Source organism: Heptranchias perlo, chromosome 14 (assembly GCF_035084215.1).
Source record: "Heptranchias perlo isolate sHepPer1 chromosome 14, sHepPer1.hap1, whole genome shotgun sequence".
NCBI lineage: Eukaryota > Metazoa > Chordata > Chondrichthyes > Hexanchiformes > Hexanchidae > Heptranchias > Heptranchias perlo.
The window spans coordinates 17526378-17545867 of NC_090338.1; the positions used below are offsets into that span (position 1 = coordinate 17526378).

At 43.8% G+C, this 19490-nt stretch overlaps 1 protein-coding gene and 1 long non-coding RNA gene across 4 annotated transcripts in view; one reads left to right on the top strand and one right to left on the bottom strand.

Annotated features, from left to right (window-relative positions):
- Positions 1-13208, bottom strand: part of LOC137332330 (fibroblast growth factor 1-like) — a 25912-nt gene extending 12704 nt beyond the window's left edge. The window contains exon 1 of one of the 2 annotated variants that reach the window (XM_067996079.1): positions 12999-13208. The gene's annotated coding sequence lies outside the window, so the exon portion shown is untranslated. Of the gene's footprint in view, positions 1-3271; positions 3766-12998 lie in introns of those variants that run through there. The other variant, XM_067996078.1, reaches the window with a different exon arrangement.
- LOC137332331 (uncharacterized) overlaps positions 1-18444 on the top strand; it is a 42033-nt gene extending 23589 nt beyond the window's left edge. For both annotated transcript variants that reach the window (XR_010965632.1, XR_010965633.1), the window contains one exon: positions 13007-18444. This is a non-coding gene — a long non-coding RNA (uncharacterized lncRNA). The remainder of the gene's footprint in view (positions 1-13006) is intronic.
- Positions 18445-19490: the final 1046 nt, after the last annotated feature.

The following is a 19490-nucleotide window of genomic DNA, read 5'->3' on the forward strand; positions in this document are numbered from 1 at the left end:
ACTACAATTGGCCTTAGTTTTCTGGTGGAGGAAAAAGAAGTAAAGAACTTGCATTTATGTAGCGCCTTTCACGACCTCAGGACGTCCCGAAGCGCTTTACAATCAGTGAAGTACTTTTGAAGAGTAGTCACTGTTGTAATGTAGGAAATGTGACAGCCAATTTGGGCATAGCAAGGTCCCACAAACAGCAATGTGATAATAGCAAGATCATCTGTTTCAGCTATGTTGGTTGAGGGATAAATATTGGCCAGGACACCAGGGAAAACTCCCATGCTCTTCTTCAAAGTAGTACCATGGGATCTTCTACATCCACCTGAGGAGATAGACAGGATTTTGGCTTGATATCTCATCTGAAATATTCCTCAGTACTACACTTAGTGGGACTTGAACCCTCAACCTTCAGACTCTAAGAGGCAAAGAATGCTAAACTGAGCCACGGCTGACACCATGAAAGAAAAGAAAGAATGAATAGGTGAGAGTTCCTCTGGAGACTGTAATGCCAGGGGTGGGAAGCTATAGTTATAGAGGAGAAACTTGAGATACAGGGGCTAAAGAAGTTTTTAAAATTATGCAGGGTTTTGTTAGGATGACTGGGGACAAAACTATTACTTCTACTTGTGGAATTAGTGACAAGGGGGTCAACGATTTAAAATTTTATTTGAGAGAATAAGGAGAGAGGTTAGGAGCAATTTCTTTACTCAGAGTGTTGTTAGAGTATGAAATACTTTGCGACAGGCAGTAGTTGAGGCAGAGACCATTCCATGTTTTAAAGGAAAATTGGATAAATATTTGAAGCAGAGGAAGTTGCAGGGCTATAGAGAGAAAGTAGGGTAATGGGATTACTCTGAGAAAGAGCTGGCACAGACATGATGGGCTGAATGGCCTCCTTCTACGCTATAAACTTCTATGGTTCTATGATAACCCCTTGCGATCAGACAGCCAACACTTTCAAGGCTCACAATCAAGAATGATTACTGAGGAGAGGTACTGGAGGGTTCTCACTGTCTGTGGAACCTTACTCAAAAAAACAGTCCATGCTATCAAGGGAGAAAGTAATGTATCTGATGGAGTTGTTTTGTGTGCATACATAACAAGGGCTCTATACTATTAAAAAGCGTTGTGGAATCAGCTGTACTGGATTCTAATTAACGGCAACACAGGTAGTGACAGAGACCACAGTAGCCAGTAGTAAAACCTTTATTAGCTGAGTCAATGTAAACTAGCTGAAAATGTCTTGAATTTATATAGTGCCTTATCAGCTTGAAACATTACTGCCTCAAAGCGCTTCATACTATGAATTATTTTTGGAGCATACTGACTGTTGTTATCCTCCCTGTAGTGTCAAATTCAAGAGACCGCCTCCTTCACGGAGGTTCACATTGATCCCCTCCAGTGTCAGGTCAGGAACTAATACCAGTACTCACTTCAAAGTGGCAGTCCAACTCCACCCTTAATCTGTTTGTTGCCCCATCCTAGTTTCCTGCACAGGTTCCTTTACTGCAGCATATCTTTCTTTTTGCCACTTTTCTTCCCTTTTAAACATTGGGAAGACTGAAACCAGTCCCTGCCACAAACTCCATTTCCTAGCCATCAATTCCACCCCCCTCCCTGGTCACAGTCTCAGGCTGAACCAGACTGTTCACATACTCGGCGTCCTATTTGACCCCGATGAGAGGTTCCAACTCCACATCCTCCCTATCACCAAGACCGCCTACTTCCACCTTTGTAATATCGCCTGTCTCCACTTGTGCCCACCTGCTGCTGAAACCCTCATCCATGCGTTTGTCACCTCCAGACTCAACAATTCCAATGCTCTCCTGGTCGGCCTCCCATCTTCCACCCCCCCCATAAACTTGAGCTCGACTAAAGCTCATTGTCTGTATCCAAACTTGCACCAAGTCCCGTTCACCCATCACCCTTGTGTTCACTGACCGACATCGGCTCCCGGCCCACCAACGCCTCGAATTTAAAATTTTCATCCTTGTGTTCAAATCCCTCTGTGGCTTCGCCCCTTCCTATCTCTGTAACCTCCTCGAGCCCTAGAAAGCCCTGAGAATTCTGTGCTCTTCCAATTCTTGCCTCTTGCGCATCCCCAACTTCCTATGCCCCATCATCGGCAGCCCCGCCTTCGGCTGTCTAGGTGCTAAGCTCTGGAATTCCTGCCCCAAACCCCTTTGCTGTTCCACCTCTCTCTCCTCCTTTAAGATGCTGCATCAAACCTACCTCTTTGACCAAGCATTTGGTTACCTCTCCTAATGGCTCCTCCTTTGTCTCGGTGTCAATTTTTGTGTGATTACACTCCTCTAAAGCGCCTTGGGACGTTTTACTACATTCAAGGCGCTATATAATTGCAAGTTGTTATTGTTGGTGGGCCATGAGGATGTCACAAAAAGCCATCCACACAAGTACTCTTTCTGCTGGGGATCAGTGGCGAAGCAGGAGCCCTAGCCAATTTCCCCTCCCCAAGCCAAGTGACGGTAAAGATAATTGTAACCCCTCTCCCACTGCCCCAGCTGAAATCAGACAACACAGTTTAGACTAAGGATTAGAACCTGGCACCTTCCTGGTTTGCAGGCCTTATCTTCTCACTGGCTAAACTCAATGAGCCATCTGGGTAAACCAAACCACACTTCTAATTTAGTTCTGGTTGCTGTGGTTGCAGAGGAGAGACTTTCAGAGAGAGACCACTTATTATGTCTCCTGTTTATAGTGCCTGATCTGTATGAAGAGGTGAAATCTGTTGCTATGTTGAAGGTCTTCTTAACAAAGCACTCAAGCACCCCCTTCTGGAAATCAACCAAGGAACAGCTTCAACTATGTGTAGTGAAACAATTACATGCTGGACAATCCCACCCACCCAAACCAGCATCGACACAGAGAAGAGGAAACAAACAAGGGAAACATTAAAAAATTAACATCAGTAGAAAAATAGTATTAGAGCTGGATTGCTTTATATATCAGAAATTTAAGAGAGTTAAATTTTCAAAACTTGCCGGGGCCAGCAGAATAACTTTAACTGACTGAGGTTTCATTTTAGCAAGGAAGGTTTGAGCTCTTCTCCACATTTCATTGGTGCTTCAAGAGAAAACAAAGTGTTATAACAGCAGATTTCTGATAATACTATTCGTTATGGAATATAAAATTCTTTCACAAGTAGACTTTGGATGCGACTATCTGTAAATGAAATTAAATATCAGCACTATAGTAAATTGTTTTGAACTCGATAGTTAGATAAATTGAATTGTCACGGCTTTAAAGGAATTTGACTTACCAATCGTCCTGTTATAGACTTGGCCCCATAGTCAGCGATGATTAGATTGTCACTTTGAAATTTACGTAATTCGTAAATAGGCCTCTTTGAAAAAGCAAACCAGGGCTTTCAAACACAAAGTAGCTCTTTCTCCCCAGAGCACACTGTGCATTCCTCATCCCATTTTACCATGAAGTCCTGTCATTGTTAAATTAACTCCCTCAGTACAAATTTCCCTCCGGGATCTCGTTCCAGTTAAAATATTGTTTGTTGAAAATGTTACAATTTTTGATGATTTATCCCCATAGATTTTTTTTAAAGTTCTAAACAAATAAATGTGTTAAGAAAATTTTATAATTTAAAAAAAAAGTTATGCAGTTGGATTTCTTAAAGTTAATGCTCAGGCACCTATCTAGGAAAAAAAACTGCAGCCTATCCAGCCTGGCACATTTTGGTATCTTCCCAGCAGAAAGAGGAGATGCAACAACAAATGGAACCTGGAGTAAGTGGGTTAGGAGAGGGAATTTCTTTACAGAGATGTTGCTTTCTTTTCTGGCTGTGAAGAGTTAAACGACAGACTCAAAGAATGAGCAACTCTATGAGAAGAAAGTTACATCCGTTTTGATCAAAGATAAGGAGACTCATCAAAAGTTGCAAAACATGAACATGCTTTATCATTCACAAGCAAAAGGTCAGAGCAAAGGAAAAACAATTACTGCTGTTAGATCCTGTTCGAGCCAACAAACATTTGTATTAAACAGCAATACAATAGTCTTAAAAAATATTAACTTGTTTTGAAATTGTCAGCATGGCTCAGTTAGTATCACTCTGACCTCGGAGTCAGAAAATTGCAGGGTCAAGCCCAATTCTGTAGATCTGGGACTACATAATCCTAAACTGGCACTGCAGTGTAGCATTGAGTGAGTGCTGCATTGTTGGAGGTGCCTTCCTCCAGATGAGATGTCAAACTGATGACCTGTTTGGATGGATTTAAAAATCCCATGGCGCTATCTAAAGAAGATAACGTGATTGGCAAAAGAACCAGAGGCGACATGAGGAAACATTTTCTCACGCAGCGAGTTGTAATGATCTGGAATGCACTGCCTGAAAGGGTGATAGATGCAGATTCAACAGTAACTTTCAAAAGGGAATTAGATAAATATTTGAAGGGAAAAAAATTACAGGGCTATGGGGAAAGAGCAGGGGAATGGGATAGCTCTTTCAAAGAACTGGCACAGGCACAATGGGCCGAATGGCCTCCTCCTGTGCTGTACCTACTTTGATACTTATGATACTATGAAGAGCAAAGGGTTTCCTTGCTCTCCTAGCCAGCATTCCTCCTTCAACTAACGCTACCAGAAAACTAGTCATTCATCTTAATTTTATTTTTGGGATATTTCTGTGTGCATAATGGCTATCATGTTTGCTTACATAACAACAGTTAGTGGATTTCATAATAATTCATGTGAAGCCATTGATACATTTCTGAGAGATGGGATATGGTGCTATATAAGGACATGTCTTTACTGAATAGAATGAGGTGCCCATTCTAAAGGAAGAAATTGCAGGGCTATGGGGAAAGAGCAGGGGAGTTGAACTAATAGGATAGCTCTTTCAAAGAGCTAGCACAGGCACAATGGGCCAAATGACCTCCTTCTGTGCTATAAGATTCTATGATTCTATACTTGCAGAATGATTCAGGCAGTTTTAAGTTCTGCAGTTTTGGAATAATAATGAACAGCAAATGTAGGAAAATCCAGTCGAGATCCCATCTTAATTCCTCTTAGTATAAAGGAGATGTACAGTGTGATGTCCCCATTTTAAATACAGAATAGGATGCAATATTTCAAAAATGTTACGTGACTATTCAGACACCTTTTTTCCTTGTCGGTTTACTCCTGTTTCCCCCTCTCCTGAAGGTGTTGACTTTCTGCTGGGGTTTGATTCCACGGGGGCTGGTCACCCTTTGGTACCTTACCATTTTGTGAGCCTGGATAGTGTTGGCAGGCTGTTTGAATATGGGAGGCATTACAGTTGAACCTGATTCTGTCCTCATCTGACATCCGTACAAACACACGCACTGCCAGTGTGTGCAGCAATCAGGGGTGAGAGCCCTGGATGAATTTTTCCCTCCTCAACCCATGGGATATTATCGCCGATTTGAGCATCTCAAGGCTGAGAGCTTCCAGGTCTATATGGCTCAGTTACCCACTGGATAAACTCGCTGAGGCATTAGGGCAAAACATAAACCTGAACTTAGCTTCTTTCCGTTTTTCATCTGGTGAAGTGACTCATGTGGTTCTGAAAGTTCAAATAATTGATAAACATTTGGCTGGACTTGCAAGAGGTTTTATATACACATTTTTGGATCAATGTCACAAACCGCTTGTTTTTCAACATTCTTGCGCAAGTTAATTAAATGGGGTGTTGTCACCATATTAGGGAGTTTTCAGTCAGGGAAATCCCTTGGAATGCTACCATTTAAACTAGAATGGCTCACACAGTAACACAAACATTTTGCACTGAAGTTTCTGCCTTTTTATTTCAGTTTTTACTCATGCCGAATTAAAAAAAAATTGTAGTAGGAGTCGAGACTGATGATTCGATACCAGGACCACACCGCTCCCATTGTTGCATAATTTTCACATGTACAAACCCGGAAAGCCCCTTTAAATAAGAAGTCAATACCTCTCCCACTGCTCAAGTCAAAATAACTCAAGTTCATTTTGCAGAAAAAGTCCTCACTTCTGTCTTTCTCCCTCTGTGGTCCCATTAAGGCCCCGCTAATCCATCCTTTCATCTGCAGCTGTTATTAATCCAGTTCAACAGCCCACGTGTAACAGGAATGAATAGAAAGAGTGCACATAGAAAATGGATTGAGTTTTGCCATTTGTTTTTCACTATTGCAGATAGAAGGGACAAACTCACACCTGTTCTAAACAGGCTGTCTACTAGGATTCAAACACCACAAGAGACTCGTAAACTACTCTCTGCCCAGAACATTTCAACCATTTAATAACCATTACCAGTTGTTTTTTATATCAGACACAGTTGCTTGTTATGTGCATGACAATTATAGAACAATTTGAACTGTGTACTTGCCTTGTTTGCCAGTATTCTGGAAACATCCAAAAAACAGGAAGTAATCAAGAAAGATTATAAGGGAGGGACAAAAAAAGTCAAACTCATTGGGAGAAAGTTTAGTTTGAAGCACCCTACTGTTAATAGAACGATTTCCAAGTTAAATTTTTATTATTAGAATCATTCAATTTGACAGCACAGGAGGAGGCCACTTGGTTCATTGCGATTGTTTCCGTCTCTAATGCTTGGCATAAGATCCTGTCAACAGCCAGGGCCGTGCTTGGGGGTGTGCCTGGGCCATTCTAATGGCCTGGGACAGCAGATTTGGGTGATTTGAAGCATTGACAGGCACTGTACATGTCAGGTATAGTGCCCTTGCCTGGCACCCAGCACAGGCATGGGGGAGAGGAGCACTGTGGACAGTCTGTGGACCCGTTCATACCAGGTCCCACTTGCCCATCAGTCCCGTTCTTGTGAGGGCAATGTGGACAGTCTGGGTAAATGTGCCCCCAGATCTCGATGTTATGCCATTGCTCACAGTTCTATCCTTTCTCTTTTGATTCTGATGACAGATATGTTTCACATCACTGATGTTTTTCATTTTGTCGGCATTGTGCTCGTTTACAGTATTTCCCAATGTCCAATTGAGGAAACATAGAAACAATTCCAGTTTTACTTTATCTTACTCTCTCCAAAAATCCGTTTAAGAGGAAGCTAGATAAACACATGAGAGAGAAGAAATGGAGAGATATGTTGATCGGGTTAGGTGAAGAAGGGTGGGAGAAGGCTCATGTGGAACATAAACACCGGCATGGACCCATTGGGTTGAATGGCCATTTTTTGTGCTGTACATTCTTTGCAATTCTTTGTATAATTTCTGAGTTGTCCTGAATACACAGATAATTATACAGAATGATCTGTGTCTGTTAAAACTGATCAAGTTTGTCCATTCTTTAATAATTTAGTCCCCAGCTCTCTCTCTCTAGCTTTTCCCTCGTCCCCCACCCCCCCCAATCCTATCTCCTGTTTCCTTGAGCCTATTTCCACTAAACTCCTGATCATCCATCTTCCCTTCCTGACCTCCATATTAGCCAATATTGTAAATGGCCCTCTCTCCTCTTGCACTGTTCCCCTCCAAAACTGTTATCATTACCCCCTTCCTTAAAAAACCCACCCATGATTGCTCTGTCCCCACTAATTACTGCCCACCTCCATCCCTACCTCATTCCACCTACTGCTGAAACCTTCATCCATGCCTTTGTCATCTCCAGATTCTACTAGTCCAATTCTGTCTTTCCTGGCCTCCCAACCTCCACCCTCCATAAACATCAGCTCATCCAAATGTCTGCTGCCCGTATTCTGTCTCACACTAAGCCCTGCTTGCCCATCACTCCTGTTCTGAAAGGATTTCCCTCCCTAAACCCTTCTGCCTCTCCACATCGCTCTTCCCCTTTAAGACCTTCTTTAAAATTCACCTCATTTTCCAAGAATTCTGTCATTCCTCCTAATTTCTCCTTCTTTGCTTCTTTATCAGTTTTTTTAAACTCACGCCTCTGTGCAGCTCTTTGGAATGTTTATGTTTCTATGTAAGAGCAAGTTTTTGCTGTTGCTTATAGGTCGATGTCATTCGATAGGGAGCTGAGACAAAGCTCTTTGGCTGGAAGTGACAAAGAATTATGGAGCATAGCAATATTGCATCTAGCTAATAATTGTGGTTGAGCTTTGCTTATGTTTTTAGCAAATATATTGTTTAGAATGAGGCATTGAATGTTCAGTAACCAACACCTTTCAGAGACAGAGAGGAAAATGTTGAGTCAACTAATAAATATAAAAAGGATTACTTTAAAATATTTTTCAATAATAAAATATGTGATCCCTGGTCTGCTGTGTGGGAGAATTCTATTCTCTCTGTGTCTGTTATGTTGTAATTCAGCCCATAGGTGTCCTTTTCTCCCAGTTTTCTACCTTGTTACCCCGGTGTAGTGTTTTGTTATTTAACTTGCACCACTAGGTGACAGTGTTCATCACTAAAACCAGTTTACTCCCGGTAAACCCAATACCAGGAAATGTTAACTAGCCATCATGTACAAAGATATTTTTCTTTTCCAATCCCCCACCCCCCCTTCTGCTGAAGGCTAGGGTGGGGTCCCACGAGCACTGGCCACCCTCTAGTTCCTTGACTAGATGGCCATTGCCCATGAGTGAGCCTGGATAGCGAGTTTTTTTTAAATTCGTTCATGGGATGTGGGCATCGCTGACAAGACCAGCATTTATTGCCCATCCCTAATTGCCCTTGAGAAGGTGGTGGTGAGCCGCCTCCTTGAACCGCTGCAGTCCGTCGTGTGGTGAAGGTTCTCCCATACTGCTGTTAGGAAGGGAGTTCCAGGACTTTGACCCAGCGACGATGAAGGAACGGCGATATATTTCCAAGTCAGGATGATGTGTGACTTGGAGGGGAGCGTGCAGGTGGTGTTGTTCCCATGTGCTTGCTGCCCTTGTCCTTCTAGGTGGTAGAGGTCGCGAGTTTGGGAGGTGCTGTCGAAGAAGCCTTGGCGAGTTGCTGCAGTGCATCCTGTGGATGGTACACACTGCAGCCACTGTGCGCCGGTGGTGGAGGGAGTGAATGTTTAGGGTGGTGGATGGGGTACCAATCAAGCGGGCTGCTTTGTCCTGGATGGTGTCGAGCTTCTTGAGTGTTGTTGGAGCTGCATTCATCCAGGCAAGTGGAGAGTATTCCATCACACTCCTGACTTGTGCCTTGTAGATGGTGGAAAGGCTTTGGAGTGTCAGGAGGTGAGTCACTTAGGAACATAGGAACATAGGAACAGGAGTAGGCCATTCAGCCCCTTGTGCCTGCTCCGCCATTTGATAAGATCATGGCTGATCTGTGATCTATCTCCATATACCTGCCTTTGGTCCATATCCCTTAATACATTTGGTTGCCAAAAAGCTATCTATCTCAGATTTAAATTTAGCAATTGAGCTAGTATCAATTGCCGTTTGCGGAAGAGAGTTCCAAACTTCTACCACCCTTTGTGTGTAGAAATGTTTTCTAATCTCGCTCCTGAAAGATTTGGCTCTAATTTTTAGACTGTGCCCCCTACTCCTAAAATCCCCAACCAGCGGAAATAGTTTCTCTCTATCCACCCTATCTGTTCCCCTTAATATCTTATAAACTTCGATCAGATCACCCTTTAACCTTTGAAACTCCAGAGAATACAACCCCAATTTGTGTAATCTCTCCTCGCAACTTAACCCTTGAAGTCCGGGTATCATTCTAATAAACCTACGCTGCACTCCCTCCAAGGCCAATATGTCCTTCCGAAGGTGCGGTGCCCAGAACTGCTCACAGTACTCCAGGTGCGGTCTAACCAGGGTTTTGTATAGCTAGAATAATTGCCGCAAAATACCCAGCCTCTGACCTGCTCTTGAAGCCACAGTATTTATTTGGCTGGTCCAGTTAAGTTTCTAGTCAACGGTGACCTCCAGGATGTTGATGGTGGGGGATTCGGTGATGATAATGCTATTGGATGTCAAGGGGAGGTGGTTAGATTCTCTTTTGTTGGAGATAGTCATTGCCTGGCACTTGTCTGGCGCGAATGTTACTTGCCACTTATCAGCCCAAGCCTGGATGTTGTCCAGATCTTGCTGCATGCGGGCTCGGACTGCTTCATTATCTGAGGGGTTGTGAATGGAACTGAACATTGTGCAGTCATCAGCGAACATCCCCATGTCTGACCTTATGATGGAGGGAAGGTCATTGATGAAGCAGCTGAAGATGGTTGGGCCTAGGACACTGCCCTGAGGAACTCCTGCAGCAATGTCCTGGGGCTGAGATGATTGGCCTCCAACAACTACTACCATCTTCCTTTGTGCTAGGTATGACTCCAACCACTGGAGAGTTTTCCACAGTTTGATCAGGCTCTCTGATCTTGGGAGCATTACACATATACTTCCCAGCAGGAATCACTAGATAATGATAAGGGCAGGAGCCCTGGCATATTTTTCCCTCCCACGCCTAGGGTGCTGAGGTGAATTTTAATGCCCCTGACGTATCCAGTGTGCAGCCTCTCTAACACACTAACAAACATCTTTATCCCACCAACTTCGCCAGTCATTTTCTGGTGGTCTGTGGTGCATTGTCATTAATGCAGACAGGGCTGCTATGGTAATCTTCTAATATCTCTTCTTCTTTGCTGAGTGTTTGGTTAGCTACTGAGGGAGTGCTGCACTGTTGTTCAGATAAGACCTTGAGCGAGGCCCCATCTGCCCTCTCAGGTGGACGTAAAAGATCCCACAGCACTATTTTGAAAAACAGCAGCGGAATTTTCCCCGGTGTCTTGGCCAACATTTATCCCTCAACCAACATAACTGAAACAAATAATCTTGTCATTATCACATTGCTGTTTGTGGGATCCTGCTGTGCACAAATTGGTTGCCACGTTTCCCACATTAAAACAGTGACTACACTTCAAAAGTATTTCATTGGCTGTAAAGCACTTTGAGACACCCTGAGGTTGTGAAAGGCACTATATAAATGCAAGTGTTTCTTTCTTTATGGTAAACCTGAATTCCTAACACCTTGGATTGGATACCTGGGTCCACAGTACAGCCAGCTGACCACCATTTTCATAATAGCTCCAGCAACCACAGCAACCATCCATCACTATAACAACAGAGAATCGCATGGCCAGATAGAGGAAATGGCAACATACAAAGAGATGGTTTGTATTTTTAAAGGAATAGGGCAGCTCAAACCCAAAAAGATCCAAACGGGGCAAAATTCACATCGTTCTCAAATAAACCCAAAATGGGCTAACTTGAACCATCCCTTAGTGGTACTGTATGAGGAACCTGTGCAGATTGTTAGTGCCTTTCTTCCATTACTGAAACATGTTTTGGTTTGTGTGTTCTCCAGGTATTACATTATAAATGTTATAGTTGCACTTTTCCTCAGCATTGAATTCTACAAATCTGCTTAACAAAAACTGTTACAAGCTCCCCCATATCTCATTAGGTAAAGGTAACAATGTCACAGTGCAGTACTGAATTACACAGACAAGAAGGATGCCAGGTTAGACTTCTGGTCTGTGCTAAGGTAATTCATCTTAGCTTGGGTGGCATTAGGGATGCTACAATTAGCCTCTTTACCCCTGGGCTAAGGAGAGGAAAGTAAATCAAGCAGGGTTCCTTCTTATGATAACTGTCCAAGGACCTCTGCTGGAAAGTGTGTGTGTGTGTGTGTGTGTGTGTGTGGACATTGGGTGAGGATAGGATCTAACTCAGCTGTGATGGCCTGCATAATGAACTAGCCCAACCTAGCCTCCTGTATGAAGAATGGTCACTGACGTAAAGTACAGGGGAGCTGCTGGCAGTTGTAGAAGTGTACCCCAATATGAGTCACCGGGGTTTATTTTGACTTTGGGTGCTGGTGTAAAATGGGCGATATCAGAATTCCATTGGCTTCAGTGGAAATGAAAATCGGGAGAGGTGTATAACAGGCGGCTGATCCTATATCTCACGTTTTACACTAACAACAACAACTTGCATTTATATAGCGCCTTTAACGTAGTAAAACATCCCACGGTACTTCACAGAAGCGTGATCAAACAAAATTTGACATAAGGAGATATTAGGACAGGTGAGGTAGGTTTCAAGGAGTGTCTTAAAGGAGGAGAGAGGAGTAGAGAGGTGGAGAGGTTTAGGGAGGGAATTCCAGAGCTTAGGGCCTAGGCAGATAAAGGCACGGCCACTAATGGTGCACGAGGACGCACAAAGGCAAGAATTGGAGGAATGGAGAGATCTTGGAGGGTTGTAGGGCTAGAGGAGATTACAGAGATAGGGAGGGGCGAGGCCATGGAGGGATTTGAAAACAAGGATGAGAATTTTAAAATCAAGGCATTCCTGAAAGTCAAAATTACTCCCACCATCTTCAGGAAAGAAGGGAGAAAATTAAGGGAAAGAACTATTGCACTCAGTTTTAAAATGGAGTGCAAAATTCTTTTTTTCATATATAAACATCAAAAGGAAGACATCTTACCACCCTTGCAACTAAGCAAAGACTTTAATTTTGGATAGGAGTGAGAATTTTAACACTGCCCTTATAGCTTTCAAAGATACACACATTTTCTGCCATATAGAACAAAATATTTAGGTGATCTGTGCTTAGTCTAACTCTAACCCTTCTGTTCCAAATTGACTTTAGCTCTGAATTTTAATAGTATGTCACTACTTATTATTGTGTACACATTACTGTAACCAGTTTTTTAGTGTTGAAAGCTTAAGGAGGTACTCTGGATAAATGTACTTCCAAATGAAATGCTGTGCAGTAAAAATAGCGAGAGAAGCATTTCAAAATTCAAGTTCCCAGAGCTCTGCAGCAGATCTCAAATAGTTAAATTATAGGTCACTGGTGTTAACAGCAAATATACATATTGGAATAGAGTAATAGGTCTTCTAGTGCAAAAAGTGGCCACTTCAATAGGGCTTTTATCTTGCATAAATAAATCATTTAAAGACTCATGCAGGAGTAGGTTTAATCTGCTGGTTTCTGAAATCTAATCTTCGTCGGCCTGCAAAATAGATTATTATTCTGACACCACTAGGGCTGCTGTTCAGTGTGGTCCTGGTGCCGCCTAAGACATGTTTATTAAAATATTTTCCATACCTTTCTAGGAAGCCAGGGACATTGGCAATGTGCTGCAAAGCGCTGTCAGGAGAGTATACACGGAGCCAAGTTGAAAGGCCTCACGAGCCCCTCGGAGTGCAAGAGCTGTCTGTGTGAACGTTGGTTGATCTCCACAAGCACTGCCAGTGCTGATACCCAGTCGGAGTTCTAATCCTGCAGCTGACTGTCCCTGCAAAACTGTGAGGTTAGGGCTGGAAGACCTGGTGCTGCAAACAACAGACACGTGAACAGCCAACAAATGCTTTTCAATCTTTCCGCTCCCATTGTGTCCTAGGGTTCCAAACCTCCAGGATTGACCTGGAGTCTCCAGGAATTGAAGATTAATCTCCAGGACACTGCTGTGAGCAACCCAGAAGAAAAATCATCGGCGCATTCAAAAAAAATAGATTTTTTTAAATCCATTTCCTTTGAACACTTTCACTTCTTAGTTATTAAAATATTGGAGATGGGGAAAAAAGGCTGTTTGACTGAGAGTCATCCAATCGCGTAACGAAGAGTCTGTTCGCTTTCCAATTGACCGTGGGAAGGCGGTGCACTGTGAGGATGGACGACCAATGGCGGGAGCGTGGGGGCGGGGCGGTTGGAGGCAGGAGGTCGTGTGATGAAACCTTCAGGAATACATCCAACCTAAGTTGGAAACCCTTTTGTGTCCTGATAAGTCTTTCTTTGATATGACGGGAAATAATTGGTTTATCAAATGAGACCCTCATGATGGTGTGTTTAGAAAAAAATGTGAGGGTTGTTGGAGTCAGCCTGAGTTTTATTACCATTCTCAGCCAATCAGTTCCTTTATTCCCAGGAAGAATCTTGAGTCCAAGGTCTTGAATCTCCTCCGTATTTGCGCCCAGAGACACAGATCACCGGGCCGCAAACCAATTACGTGGCCTAAAAGATCATGTATTTTGGGCGCGAGTTACGCTGCAAGTACAATATGCCCAGATCGGTCATTTACCATTGGTCTTTTACCATTGCCTATTAACCCCTCCGCCCAAACAAATCTTCACCCATCAATCTGGCCCAGTCTGATAACGCTCGTGTGAAGCGCCTTGGGACGTTTTGCTACATTAAAGCAAGTTGTTGCTGTTATTGTAAATACAGGGCCCTTTTCCTTTACGACCTTGCAACACAACAAAAGGGTCTAGCTAGCTAAAGTCTATGAAAAGTATCACAATATCGCCCTGATAGTCCCAATATACGTCAATTTTCAGTTGGCTTATTATCACCATTCATGCATTTGTCCAACTGAAGTTGGCCTCTTCAATTATATTGTGTTGCCATCTAGTGATTAGACGCTGTCATTACACTCAGACGTTTGCCTGCAATGCAGCTGGATGAAAGGACCTTCCTACTCAGACAGTATGACCTCACACAGGATATAGGAAGGGCACAGAGAGAATATGAGAAAAGATTAGCAGTAACATAAAAGGGAACACAAAAATCTTTCACAAACCATATAAAAAGTTAAAGGATAGTTAAAGGAATGGTGGGGCCGATTACGGACAAAGAAGGAAATCTTCTTGTGGAGGCAAAGGTGTGGAATGAATACTTTGTGCCTGTCTTCACTAGAGTAGAGGATGAAGTAATGTCGCAGTAGAGGAGGGGGGAGTAGATATTGGATAGGATAAAAATAGATACAAAGGAGGTGCTAAATAGGTTGGCATCATTCAAAGTTAACAAGTCACCCAGTCCTGAGGGGATGCATCCTAGGTTGCTGAGGAAAGCAAGGGTGGAGATAGCAGAAGCTCTGATCACAATCTTTCAGTCCTCCTTGGATATGGGAGTGGTGCCAGAGGACTGGAGGGTTGCAAATGTTACACCCCCCTTCAAAAAAGAGGAGAGGGATAAACCAGGTAGTTACAGGCCAATCAGTCTAACGTCAGTGGTGGGAAATCTTCTAGAGACCATTGGCAAGGACAAAATTAATTCTCACTTGGAAAAGCATGGGTTAATAAGAGACAGCCAGCACAGATTTGTTAAAGGCAAATCGGACTAACCTGATTGAGTTCTTTGATGAAGTAACAGAGAGGGTTGATGAAGGTAGTGCAGTAGATGTTGTAAATATGGACTTTCAAAAGTCATTTGATAAAGTACCACATAACAGACTTATTCAGAAAATAGAAGCACATGGGATTAAAGAGATGGTGGTAACTTGGATACTTAATTGACTAAGGGATAGGAGGCAGAGAGTAGTGGTGAATGGATATTTTTGTGACTGGCGAGAAGTATACAGTGGGGTCCCCCAGGGGTCGGTATTAGGACCATTGCTTTTTTTGTTATATATAAATGACCTGGACTTGGGTATAGGGAGTACAATTTTGAAGTTTGTGAATGATACAAAACTTGGCAACATAGTAAATAGTGAGGAGGATAATAGCAGACTTCAGGAGGACATAGATAGCCTGATGAAATGGGCAGACACATGGCAGATGCAATTTCATGTGGATATGTGTGAAGTAATGCACTTTTTGAGGAAAAACATGAACAGGCAGTATAATCTAAATGGTACTATTTTGGGGAGGGGGGTTGCAAGAGCAGAGGGACCCCTGGGGGTGCAGATTCACAAATCTTTGAAGGTGGTAGGGCAAGTTGATAAGGTGGTTAAGAAAATGTATGGGTTACTTCGCTTTGTAAATAGGGGGATTGAATATAAAAACAAGGAAGTTGTGCTAAACCTTTACAAATCACTGCTTAGGGCTCAGCTGGAGTATTGTGTACAATTCTGGGCACCACACTTTAGGAAGGATGTTCAGGCCTTAGAGAGGATACATAGGAGGTTTACCAGGATGATACCAGGGATGAGGGACTTCAGTTATGTGGAGAGATTGGAGAAGGTGGGATTGTTTTCCTTAGAGCAGAGAAGGTTACGAGGAGACCTAATAGAGGTATTCAAAGTAATGAGGAGTTTTGACAGGGCAAATAGGGAGAAACTGTTTCCACCGGCAAGTGGGTCAGTAACCAAAGGTCATAGATTTAAAATAATTGGCGAAAGAACTAGAGAGGAAATGAGAAGAAAATTTTTCACAGAGGGTTAAGGGCAGTGGAAGCAGATTCTATAGGAACTTTCAAGAGGGAAATGGACACGTACTAGAAGAGAATTAATTTGCAGGGTTGTGGGGAAAAAGTTGGGGTGTGGGACTAAATTGGATAGCTCTTTCAAAAAGCTGGCACAGGCATGATGGGCCAAATGGCCTCCTTCTGTGCTGTAAGATTCTATGTTTCTATGATTCTACATACAAGCTCAAACATGTAAAAGTGCATGATTGCACATTGAGTACCTCTTTCACTTTCCTGTTTCTCTCCCATCTTTCACACATTTGCATGCTCCTTGCTTTCACTGTTTGCCCTAAAAGAAAGACTTGCATTTATATAGCACCTTTCACGACCTCAGGACATCCCAAAACGCTTTACAGCCAGTGAAGTACTTTTAAAGTGTAGTCACTGTTGTAATGGAGGAATCCCTGACTGAGGATTGCTACCTCTGAAATTCCCCCTCAATTATATTGTTTTCACCCTCTATCCTAGCATTTATCCTTTTCTAACTTCATTTCTGCTTTCCTGTTTCCCAAGCTCTTCTTCTAACCTTTTCTTTGCTCGAACTTTTCTTCTACTCCTAACTTTCTTTGCCTTTTTCTTGTCCTTTCTCCTTGCCTGGAGTTTCTTCCGATCTGCTGCAAATAAGTTTGGTGGAAGATTGACGGAAACCTGGGAAAATGGCACAAATGGTCATTGATGTCATTTCTCTTGGGTTTCCACTGGTCTTTTACTGAAATTACGGAAATCAGAATCCCCTTGCAGAAATTCTACCCCCTTGTCTCCTCTTCCTTCTCTCTATCATGCCTTACTATCTCTCTTAACCAATCCATGCCTTTTCCTCTTGCCTTATTCTGCTCTTCTACAACTCCGTTCCCCTTGAGATATTTCTCGAGAACTCTAATTGTTGTTTCACCAATTTATACACCTCTGCCCTGTACTGCCACCATATGAATAGAATTACATAGAAATTACAGCATGGAAAGAGACCGTTCAGTCCAACTTGTCCATGTTGGTGTTTATCCTCCACATGATCAGTAGTCCTAATCATATGTGCCTGCCTTGACCTCATATCATTTTCTTATACTTTAACCACTTATCTAGTCTATTCTTAAATGCTGATATGGTTTCTGCTTCAATCATTAACTCTGGTAGTGCCTTCCACAACCTCACAACAGTTTGTCCTGCTCTCTTTAATAAATCTCTTACAATTAATCATATCTATGTCCCCTTGTTCTGGACCCCTTCATTATTTTAGACACCTCTTATCAAATCATTCCTTAAACTCCTCTGTTCTAACGAAAGCAGCCCCAGTTTTTCAAGTCTTTCCTAATTGGTGTTGTTATTTCCTCATACCAGGCAGCATCCTGGTGAATTTGCCCTGTACCCTTTCTATTGCCTCAATCTCCTTCCAATGGCGTGGAGCTCAAAACTGCACATTTGTGTATAATTTCTCTTGTTCACAAATGCCTCCTGCTTGCTCCTCTTATCCTTCACTTACTTTACCCAGACTTTTCTTCTCATTAAAGGCACATTCATGGTCTCCACTCATTTCTTTTTATAAAAAATGTAACTGTGGAAACCACCCCCACCTCCAACTTCGGGTTTGGTCCCATGGGCACCATCAGGCCTCCATCACCTTCGTCAAATGGCCATTATTCAGGCCTGAGCCTAGACAGCGAGGGGGTAAAATTGGTCATGGGCGGTAGTGCAAAATAGTGCTAGTGAATCGGCCGCCCGATTTACACCCTGTCCGATTTACACCCCGTCCGATTTACACCCACCTGATTTACACCCGCCCGATTTATACCCTGCCCGAGTTACACCCGCCCGATTTACACCCACTTGATTTACACCCGCCCGATTTATACCCTGCCCGAGTTACAACCCAACTGATTTACACCCCAGCTGATTTACACCCCAGCCGATTTACACCTGCCTGATTTACACCCGCCCGATTTACACCCCAGCCGATTTACACCCCAGCCGATTTACACCCGCCTGATTTACACCCCAGCCGATTTACACGCCAGCCGTTTTACTCCCCAGCCGATTTACACCGGCCTGATTTACACCCGTCCGATTTACACCCCAGCCGATTTACACCCGCCTGATTTATACCCGGCCCGAGTTACACCCCAGCTGATTTATGCCCGCCTGATTTACACCCCAGCCGATTTACACCTGCCTGATTTACACCCGCCTGATTTACACCCGCCCGATTTACACCCCAGCCGATTTACACCCGTCTGATTTACACCCCAGCCTGATTTACACCCGCCTGATTTACACCCGCCTGATTTACACCCCAGCCGATTTACACCCGCCTGATTTACACCCCAGCCTGATTTACACCCGCCTGATTTACACCCCAGCCGATTTACACCTGCCTGATTTACACCCCAGCCGATTTACACCCACCTGATTTACACCCCAGCCCGATTTACACCCGCCTGATTTACACCCCAGCCGATTTGCACCCGCCTAATTTACACCCGCCTGACTTACTCCCCAGCCGATTTACACCCCAGCCGATTTACACCCGCCTGATTTACACCCGCCTGATTTACATCCCAGCCGATTTACACCCGCCTGATTTACACCCGCCTGATTTACACCCGCCTGATTTACACCCGCCTGATTTACACCCCAGCCGATTTACACCCGCCTGATTTACTCCCCAGCCGATTTACACCCCAGCCAATTTACACCCGCCTGATTTACACCAGCCTGATTTACACCCCAGCCGATTTACACCCCAGCCGATTTACACCTGCCCGATTTATACCCCAGCCGATTTACACCTGCCCGATTTATACCCCAGCCTATTTACACCCCACCTGATTTACGCACCATATGATTTACACCATGCCGGATTTACACCCCGCCCGATTTACACTCCAGCCGATTTATACTCGCCCGATTTACACCCCAGCCGATTTACACCCCAGCCGATTTACACCCGCCCGATTTACACCCGCCCAATTTACACCCGCCCGATTTACACCCCAGCCAATTTACACCCGCCCGATTTACACCCGCCCAATTTACACCCGTCCGATTTACACCCCAGCCGATTTACACCCGCCCGATTTACACCCGCCCAATTTACACCCGCCCGATTTACACCCCAGCCTGATTTACACCCGCCTGATTTACACCCCAGCCGATTTACACCTGCCTGATTTACACCCCAGCCGATTTACACCCACCTGATTTACACCCCAGCCCGATTTACACCCGCCTGATTTACACCCCAGCCGATTTGCACCCGCCTAATTTACACCCGCCTGACTTACTCCCCAGCCGATTTACACCCCAGCCGATTTACACCCGCCTGATTTACACCCGCCTGATTTACACCCGCCTGATTTACATCCCAGCCGATTTACACCCGCCTGATTTACACCCGCCTGATTTACACCCGCCTGATTTACACCC